Source organism: Peromyscus maniculatus, chromosome 6 (genome assembly GCF_049852395.1).
Source record: "Peromyscus maniculatus bairdii isolate BWxNUB_F1_BW_parent chromosome 6, HU_Pman_BW_mat_3.1, whole genome shotgun sequence".
Classification (NCBI taxonomy): Eukaryota; Metazoa; Chordata; class Mammalia; order Rodentia; family Cricetidae; genus Peromyscus; species Peromyscus maniculatus.
The window spans coordinates 75,794,041-75,803,083 of NC_134857.1; the positions used below are offsets into that span (position 1 = coordinate 75,794,041).

At 40.8% G+C, this 9,043-nt stretch overlaps 1 protein-coding gene across 6 annotated transcripts in view; it reads right to left on the bottom strand.

Moving 5' to 3' along the window:
• The window catches only part of Rprd2 (regulation of nuclear pre-mRNA domain containing 2), a 57,078-nt gene that overhangs the window by 46,456 nt on the left and 1,579 nt on the right, over nt 1-9,043 (bottom strand). The gene's annotated exons all lie outside the window — the stretch shown is intronic.

Sequence of the window (9,043 nt, forward strand, 5' to 3'; positions counted from 1 at the left end):
ATAAAAAAAAAAAAAATAAGTCGCCAGGCAGTGGTGGCACACGCCTTTAATCACAGCACTCGTGAGGCAGATCTCTGAGTTTGAAGCCAGTCTGGTCTACAGAGCGAGTGCTAGGACAGCCTGTCTCAAAATGAATGAATGAATGAATGAATGAATGAATGAATGAAAATAAGTCATTAAAAAAAGAATAAGGCATTAAAAAAAGTATCTTTATCTTACCCTGAAAGTTTTACATTCCAAAGCAAAGAGGAACAGCTGTCTTTCTGAGGGGAGTAACCAGATTCTACTACTACTTTCTGTACGTGTATTTCTCCTGTTCTCCAGTTAAAATCTGAGAGGGTGCTGGAATCTGTAATACCACAAAAACCCAACTACTGTTCTTTTCTGACAACTAGACAAGTCGGCTAGCTGACTTGTGTAGCTGTTGGGTTGTTTTTACTACCATCTGAGGTCCTTCAACAAACTAAACCTCACGTGTACTTAGTTATCACCGTCAAACTGTTTTCGTGGGGTTTTTAAGATTTTTTTTATGTTTATGTGTGTGCTTGTGCAGGTTCATGGGCACCGTGTGCGTGTGTGTGCGTGTGTGTGTGTGTGTGTGTGTGTGTGTGTGTGTGTGTGTGTGTAGTGTCTGCAGAGGCCAGGCCAGGGCTCAGGATCCCCAGGAACTGAATTATAGATATCGATGAGCCTCCATGTGGGTGCTGGGAACTAAACCCAGGTCCTCTACAAGAGCAGCCAGTGCTCTTAACCACTAAGCACCCAGTCCCATAGTCAAATTTTTACAATAATTCCAAATATCCCACTGAACTTTTAGAAGTATTCCTATTAAATAACATAAACCTTTTTTTTTTTTAAATAAAGAAGATCTTTGATCTATTTATTGCCCCTGTACCTTCTCTCCCACCATAAACTCTGCACTATTGGCTAATAAAGCTCCATCTTAACTGTTTTCCAGCCACAAATGTTTTCTTATTGTTTTTTTAATTCACAAGGCATACTCTAGCCTCAGGAAGTTAGTGTTTTTCTTTCTTTTGGCTTTTAACATTTTTTAACAGATTTTTTTTTTTAAAGATAGATTGATTTATTATGTATACAGTGTTCTGTCTGCATGTATGCCTGCACTCCAGGAGAGGGCACCAGATATCATTACAGATGGTTGGGAGCCACCATGTGGTTGCTGGGGATTGAACTCAGGACCTCTGGAAGAGCAACTGGTGCTCTTAACCTCTGAGCTATCTCTCCAATCTGGCTTTTAACATTTTTTATTATCTATTTAATTGTAGGCATATGTATGCCGTGGTACATGTAATAACGACAGCCCATAGGAGTCAGTTCTCCTCTTCTACCATGTGGGTCCTGGGGACAGAACTCAGGTGGCCAGACTTGTGTGCAAGCACCTTAACCAACTGAGCCATCTCCTGACCACACTGTCCCATGCCTGGCCTTTCTACTGCACTGTTACCTTCTCAGTTTCCTTACCACTGACCTGACACTCCAACCCCTAACGCCCTGTCTTCCCTATTTCTGCTCTGTAGCATTGTCACCTTCTAACAGACCTCATTAACCCTTTATTCACTTATCTGTTGTCTGTCTTGACTCACTAGAGTAAGTTGTCTGACAGGAAAATGCCCTGCCCACTCTGTCCGCCTATGCCCTCAGTGCCCAGACAGTGCCCGGCACAACAGGTGTCCCGGAAGTATCTGCTGACGGTGAACAGGTACAGGAGTGCAGCGAGGGAGGAATCAATCTTCTGTTCTATGGCACATTGTGGTAACTAGAGATGCTCGACAACAACTAACCATATTTCAAAACAGCTCGTTAAGTTCTTCTGTTCTTTTTTACAGATTCACTTTTATTGCTTATATAGCTGTGTCTGTGAACATACATGCATTTGAGCATGCTGGTACCTACAGAAGCCAGAAGAGGAAATCAGACCCCTTGGCTGAGTGGTAGGTGTCTGTGAGATGCCCAATACAGTTCCTGTGATCCAAACTTTGTTTTCATGATAGAGCAACAAATGCTCTGCACTGCTGAGCCAACTTTCCAGCCTCTTGTAGAGGATTATCAATGTCCCAAACGCAAAGAAATGTCTGAGGTATCATCACATAAGCAACTACCCTTATTTATTCATTACCTACTATTATGAACATACTGAAATGTCACACTGTACCCATAAATTTGTACAATTATTATCTGTCAATTAAAAATAAAAATTGAACCAGATGGTGGTAGCATACTCTTGCAGGCCACAAGAATATATTATAGCGATTCAGTTGTATATTAAAGCTAGAAATTATACCTAGAAATTTCAAGGTATAGCTTTCATACAGCTGAATCTCTACAATATTTTCTTGAGGCCTACAAGAGCGTACACCTTTAATCCCAGCACTTGGGAGGCAGAGGCAGGCAGATCTCTGTGAGTTCAAGGCCAGACTAGCGAGAGCTAGTTTCAGAACAGACAGGGCTTTACACAGAGAAATGGTCTTGCCCGCACGCCTTTAATCCCAGCACTCGGGAGGCAGAGCCAGGTGGATCTCTGTGAGTTCGAGGCCAACCTGGGCTACCAAGTGAGCTCCAGGAAAGGCGCAAAGCTACACAGAGAAACCCTGTCTCGAAAAACCAAAAAAAAAAAAAAGAAAGAAAATCAAAAAAGAAAAGAAAACCAGTCTGGAGAGATGGTTCAGTAATCTAACTGCTCTGCCAGAGAATCCAAGTTTAGTTCCCAGCATCCACATATATGGTATATATGCATACAAGTAAGTAAATACTCAAACACATAAAAAAATCTTTTAAAAATAATTAAATTAAAATACAAATATATCACACTATACCAAACAAATCTGTCCACTGTCATCAATAATTTACATGTATTGAAAATAATCATTGGAGTAAGCAGATGTAAGTGAAGTGACTGAGTAATGGAATTAATCTTGGAGCTGAATGCTTTGGTCACTCCTCTCACTCTAGCTACTTGGGAGACTGAGGCAAGAGAATCCTGAGTTCAATGACAGCCGAGATAACACTCCATCTCAAAACACCCACACAAAAGTACTTTGTAGTAATCCCAGCACTTGGGAGGCAGAGCCAGGCAGATCTCTGTGAATTCGAGGCCAGCCTGGTCTACAGAGCAAGATCCAGGACAGGCACCAAAAACCGAACAAAGAAACCTTGTCTCAAAAAAAGGGAAAAAAAAGTACTTTGTAACTCCATATCTACTTCACCTGTATTATTCACACTGCGTATGTATATGTGCTGTTATACTCTACAAATCTAGCCTAAATGTCTACTACAATGGATAGATTACAAAGAAGGTAAATAGTTAAGGCAAATGTCAAGCTACATTTCAGAGACCAGACCTGCACAAAATGTCTTTGGTAAGTATAATAATCAAAGGTAAGCTAGCAGGCAAGAGTTAGCTCAGTAGTACAGGAGATCACATGCCTCTGGCATCTCAAGACTCTGTTACCCCACAAAATATATATGATAGCAGATTGAACTGTATACTGACCAGCATGCACTTCAAGCATTATGTGACCAAAACTTCCTTTTATTATTTAATGAACTTGAACCTCACATTCAGAGAGATTCTTATTTAGTACACAGTTTAAATATGTTCAACTTGTTTTTCCTTTTTTATTGATTAAAAACATGATTTTCAGAATATCAAATAATTATTTTTACCACAGTGGAGAAAGAATAAACAAAATATTAAAAGTGCCATGCGGCAGTGGCGCATGCCTTTAATCCCAGCACTCAGGAGGCAGAGGCAGGAGAATCTCTGTGAGTTTGAGGCCAGCCTGGTCTACAGAGTGAGTTCCAGGAAAGGCACAAATCTACACAAAGAAACCCTGTCTCAAAAAATAAATAGATAGATAGATAGATAGATAGATAGATAGATAGATAGATAGATAGATAGATAGATAGATAAATCCTCAGGACTAGAAAGAATGCTTAGTGGTTAGAGCAACTGATGCTCTTACAGAGGACCTGGGTTCCTTTGTAAGGTCCTATAGTCCACTTGAACCTGAAATTTGAACTGAGAAATCATTGCACAGCTCCACACAGGAACTGTGATCCCAGGCTAGTTTGTGCTAGTCAAAAAAGCAAACGACAACAACAACAGAATGATGACAGCGCCCACACAGCAGCTCACAGCCACCTGTGTCCAGTTCTAGGGGTCAACACGCTCCTGCTCTGCAGGCACCAAGCCCTCAAATGGGGTGTATACGCACGCAAGCACGCATGCACCCACGCACGGAAAACACTCATACATGTATATAAAGTAAAAATTAAAACTTCAACATTCTCCACAAAGAAATGTGTTTGAGGAGATAATACTTACCTTGGTTTGAACATTATATACAATATAAATATATATAGTCAGAACATAACTATGTACCATTTTATGTCAATTTAAAAACAAAAAAATTCGGTTCTCAGGGCATGGTGCACGCCTTTAATCCCAACACTCAGGAGGTGAGGCAGTTTAGCCTCCTGGTCTTCATAAGTCCAGGATAGCCAGCAGCACAGTTGAACCCTGGGTGGTGTTGTTTAAAGGTAGTACACACCTATAATCCCACCACTGGAGGCAGGAGGATAAGGAGTGTAAGGCCGGCCTGAACTGCATGAAACCCTAGCCCCAAAACAAAACAAACCAACCTCTACCACCCTAAAAGATTAAAATGAGACACAGTACCTCAACATTCTAGCTAATCTACATGGTCTAGGCCTGAATGATAAGCAAGTCATCAAGGGTTTTCTGCATTATAGAAATACTGTACGTATAGGAAAGACCATGTAGTATATACAGTGGCTGAAAATGCCTGGCTTATACTCTGGCTTAAATAAGTATTAGCTCTGTAACTAGGGGCAAGTTACATAACCTCTGTTCCTGTTTTCTCAAATGTAAAATGGGTCTCTAACACCTACTTTTAAGAATTATTCCGAGGATTAGTATATTATTCTGAGTTAGTATGTATAAAATGATTCTTAGGACAAAGCATGGAACATAGTAAGGACTTAATCAAAGTCAACTATAAAGTCATGCCAGCTTCATGGTCTGGTCCACTCCGGAATCTGAAATCAAAACTGAGAAATCATTGCATAGATCAAAGGCAGTAACTGTGATTCCAGGCTAGTCTGTGCTCCACAGTCAGAAAGCAAACAACAAAGAAGGATAGCTGCACATGTAAAAATCCCACAGGAAGACCACTGGGCTGACGGGAAAGAGGCAGCCTTACCTACCCTTTCCTTTTTTCTTCCCTTTCTCTCTCCTTTCTGTAGACAGGTCCTCCCTTGGCCTTAATCCTCCTAGCTCTGCTTCCTGAATGCTGTGATTACAGGAAGTGCCATCATACCTGGTTGCCTTTCTATTTTTTTGTAATTGTAACTAAAAATAGCTAAAGAAAGGGCCAGGGTGATTGCTCAAGTGGGAAAGGAGTTGGCCACCAGGCCTGATGATCTGAGTTCCATCCCTGAACCCACATGACAGAAGAGAACTGACTCCCACAAGGTGTCCTCTGACCATACATGCACTGTATTTACAAACAAATACCAAAAAAAATTGATAGCTGAATGGAAGCCTTAAGGAATGTTGTGGTTTACAACTGCTAATTAGACTTCTACTTTTCCTGCAGGAACTCATTTAAATTCTCACTTTGTTTCCTAAAACATATCAAACCACTCAATGACTAGAAATAAGATAAACAGGGTCTGGCTAAGAGTGCATACCGGTGTTACAGAGGCTCTGAGTTCAGTTCCCAGTACCCACATCAGCTATTCACAACTCCAGCTCCAGGGGATCCAATTCACATACCCCCAGACAGACACAGATGTAGAATTAAAAATAAAAATAAATCATTTTTTAAAAAAAGATAAAACAGAGGTATTGGGAAACAATGTTTCACTTTTGTTCCACTGGTTGTTCAGAATATCTTCTAATTCACTACGAGGTTGATCCAATTCTCTCCCCCTTACTGGGTGACCACACCTCTGTACTCCAAGCAAAGCTGTCCTGTAATTCTCCTGAATGCTCAGGGTCTCACAGTAAACAATTCATGTTTCTGTAGGTTAATTCTACACTAAGATACATGTATTATCTCCTTAAACCCAAGCCCCAGATTCTGAGTACAATGCTCCCTGTAGATAAGAGACAGAGCCCACGGTTTAAGTCCTCTGCAGTGCATCTGCCAGGATGGAGGACGGGAGCTAAGATCCGAACCTAGCGATGATTCTAAAGTCTGGGCTCTTCTGCCTTTCTATACTGACTCTTGTCTTACACTAAAACTGGGAGAGACAAATGAACTATAGAAATGATAACCTCATTAAACTACACCTCAAGTCCACATAAGAGCCACGTCCTGAACCAGCAAGTGAGCCACCCTACAGTTTTACTAAATTACAAATACTTTCAAAAACAGGAATTAAGAAAAAAAATTGTTCAAGTTTTTGGGGGGGTGGGGTTGGAGTTTTAGGGGGAGTAGCTCAGGTTGGCCTCAAACTTGTAATCCTCTTGCTTCAGAATCCCAAGTGCCAGGACTGCAGGCATGTGCAACCAGGCTAGGAGCAAGTATTGTATTAGCCACTTTGCAATATTATTTTGGCAAATATTTACTGATCTATACCAAGTGCTTGGGAATATAGAGACAAACGAGACACAGCCTTGACATTTGAGAAAAACAGGCAATAAAGATATAACAAGTAAATGCAGTAATTTAGCATGCAGAAAATAAAATGATATGCCTGCCAGGTGTGGCGCATGCCTTTAATACCAGCACTCAGGAAGCAGAGGCAGGAGGATCACAATGAATTGGAAGTCAGCCTGGTAGACACAGCAAAGCCCAGGCCAGCTAGGGCTATATGCAGTGAGACTGTCAAAAAAAAAAAAAAAAAAACACAGAGGACGAAGAGGAGTAGGAGGAAGAAAAGGAAAGAGATAATAGGAATTAAAGGTAATTCGAAAAGGCCTTCCTGAGGAGGATATATGTGAGATGAGATCCACATGAGAAGGTGGCAGGATCTGATGAAGCCTGAGAAGCAGGCAGTACAGGTGATACAGGCTCTTGGACCGACCACAGTACAAAAAATTTAACTTAACTCTGCTGCAACAGTATGTCAGTGGAAGGTTAGAAAGTAGAGGCATGAACTGGTGGGCATGGTAGCCCACACATTTAATCCAACACTCCCGAGGCAGAAACAGGCTGATCTCTTTGAGTTCGAGGCCAGCCTGGTCTACATAGCAAGTTTCAGGACGGCCAGGACTACACAGAGAAACCCTGTCTTAAAAAAAAAAAAAAAAAAAAAAAAAAAAAAGAGCAGAGGCATAATATCTGTTCATATCATAGGAAGATCACATCAGAAAATAAGGATGGTGGTGAACAGCTACAAAACCAGCATCAGGGAGGCTGAGAGAGGATGCTGCTGCAGGCTGGAGACCAATGTGGGCTCTATGTTGAATACCAAACCAGCTGGGTAACTCAGACAGAAGATGATGAATGTTACACACAGGCCTAGAGCAAATCAATGGGACCTGCCTATGGAATCCAGGAAGCATGCTTGTGCATTAATTTTTTTCTTTACAATGCATAAAGTCTGTCACTGTTACTACACATCCTAAGATTAGGATACAGTGAAAACACCTCTGAGGACTTGAGCTATCTATAAGGAGTCCAGTGGAAGTGCTTGCACAGAACTCGGGAGGCCCTGGGTTAGATGCATCATAAAATGAAGAAAGAAAACAGGTCTTGAATATCCAGCAAAGTCACTTAAATTTAACTGAGGTCTAAATGACTAAATACTGCGTGTCAGAAGAAAAGGGAGAGGCAAAAATGGCTTCAGGAAAACGCAGAGAGATTGGGAATGCCCGGTATCTACCTCACAATTTTGCCTAAGCAAACTTAGCAACCAAACTCTGTCGAGATCTACAAAAAACCACAGGCCTAATACACCAACTACTTGTGTCTGCCTCTTCACCACTCAGGCGGTGTGAGGCAGATACCCATCACGCGTACATACCAATGTCCACAATTATTCTTAGCTATTTAGAAAGCTACATTCCACTCTGCTATGACATTGACAGCAGGTTTTAGAAAGCCAAGTGCATTTAACTTTATTTAAATTTTGCAGAATGCACTTTTTAGATAAAATATCACCCTCCTACTCTTAGTTCCAACAAAGGAAATAAGCTCAGACACAAAACAACAGCAGAATGGGAAAAATTCTGGTCTCATTGCTGACTAGGAAAAAAGTATGAACTGTCACTTGTGATTCCACAAAGCAGAGACAGGAACCAACTTATTCTCGAAAATAATGTAACCATAGAGTTAAAACACCAAAGACCAACAGCAGGGAATGTAAAAATGCTTCCTAACTTAAAACGGAGTGGAAGATGTTCTCAGCACATCAGCACTGTTGACTACCTTGACATACCAAATACATCAAACACTGTTTCAGAGGTAATGACAGAGTCAAATCCTAACTACATCATTTTACTGAGTAACCTTTAGCAACGTGACATTTCTGAACCCTAGTCTCATTTGTAATACTGTAGATTATAAAGTATATTCTAAGGTTTAAGGAAATGGCTGGCATGTGGCAGATACTTAGTCTTTGAAGGTGATAGCATATTTGATATTGCAGAGTCTAATTTTCTCTATGGCAAGAAATAAATGAAAAGATCTGATAATAGCAAACAGACACCTAAGCCAGTCTTTTTTCTTCAACATCCTCCTCAGCACTGCATTTTAAAGAACCAGAGAACAACTGTCCCATCAATAACTTTAACTACAAAAGGTTTCAAGTTTGGGGCCTTTAATTTTGAAGTTTTATCCATCCGTTCAGGAACAAGTAAACTCAAAAATATTACAGAAGCAAAGACAGCCACGCAGTAAGAAACCTGTTAAATGGGTAGACTGGCAAGAGGCTATAAGGATAGAAAGCCAACTAAAACTCAAATATGTATGGAGTTGGGATTAAGGCTGCTTGGAATTTAAAATGTAGCCCAAGCTGACCTCAAACCTATGGCAATCCTCCTGCCTCAGCC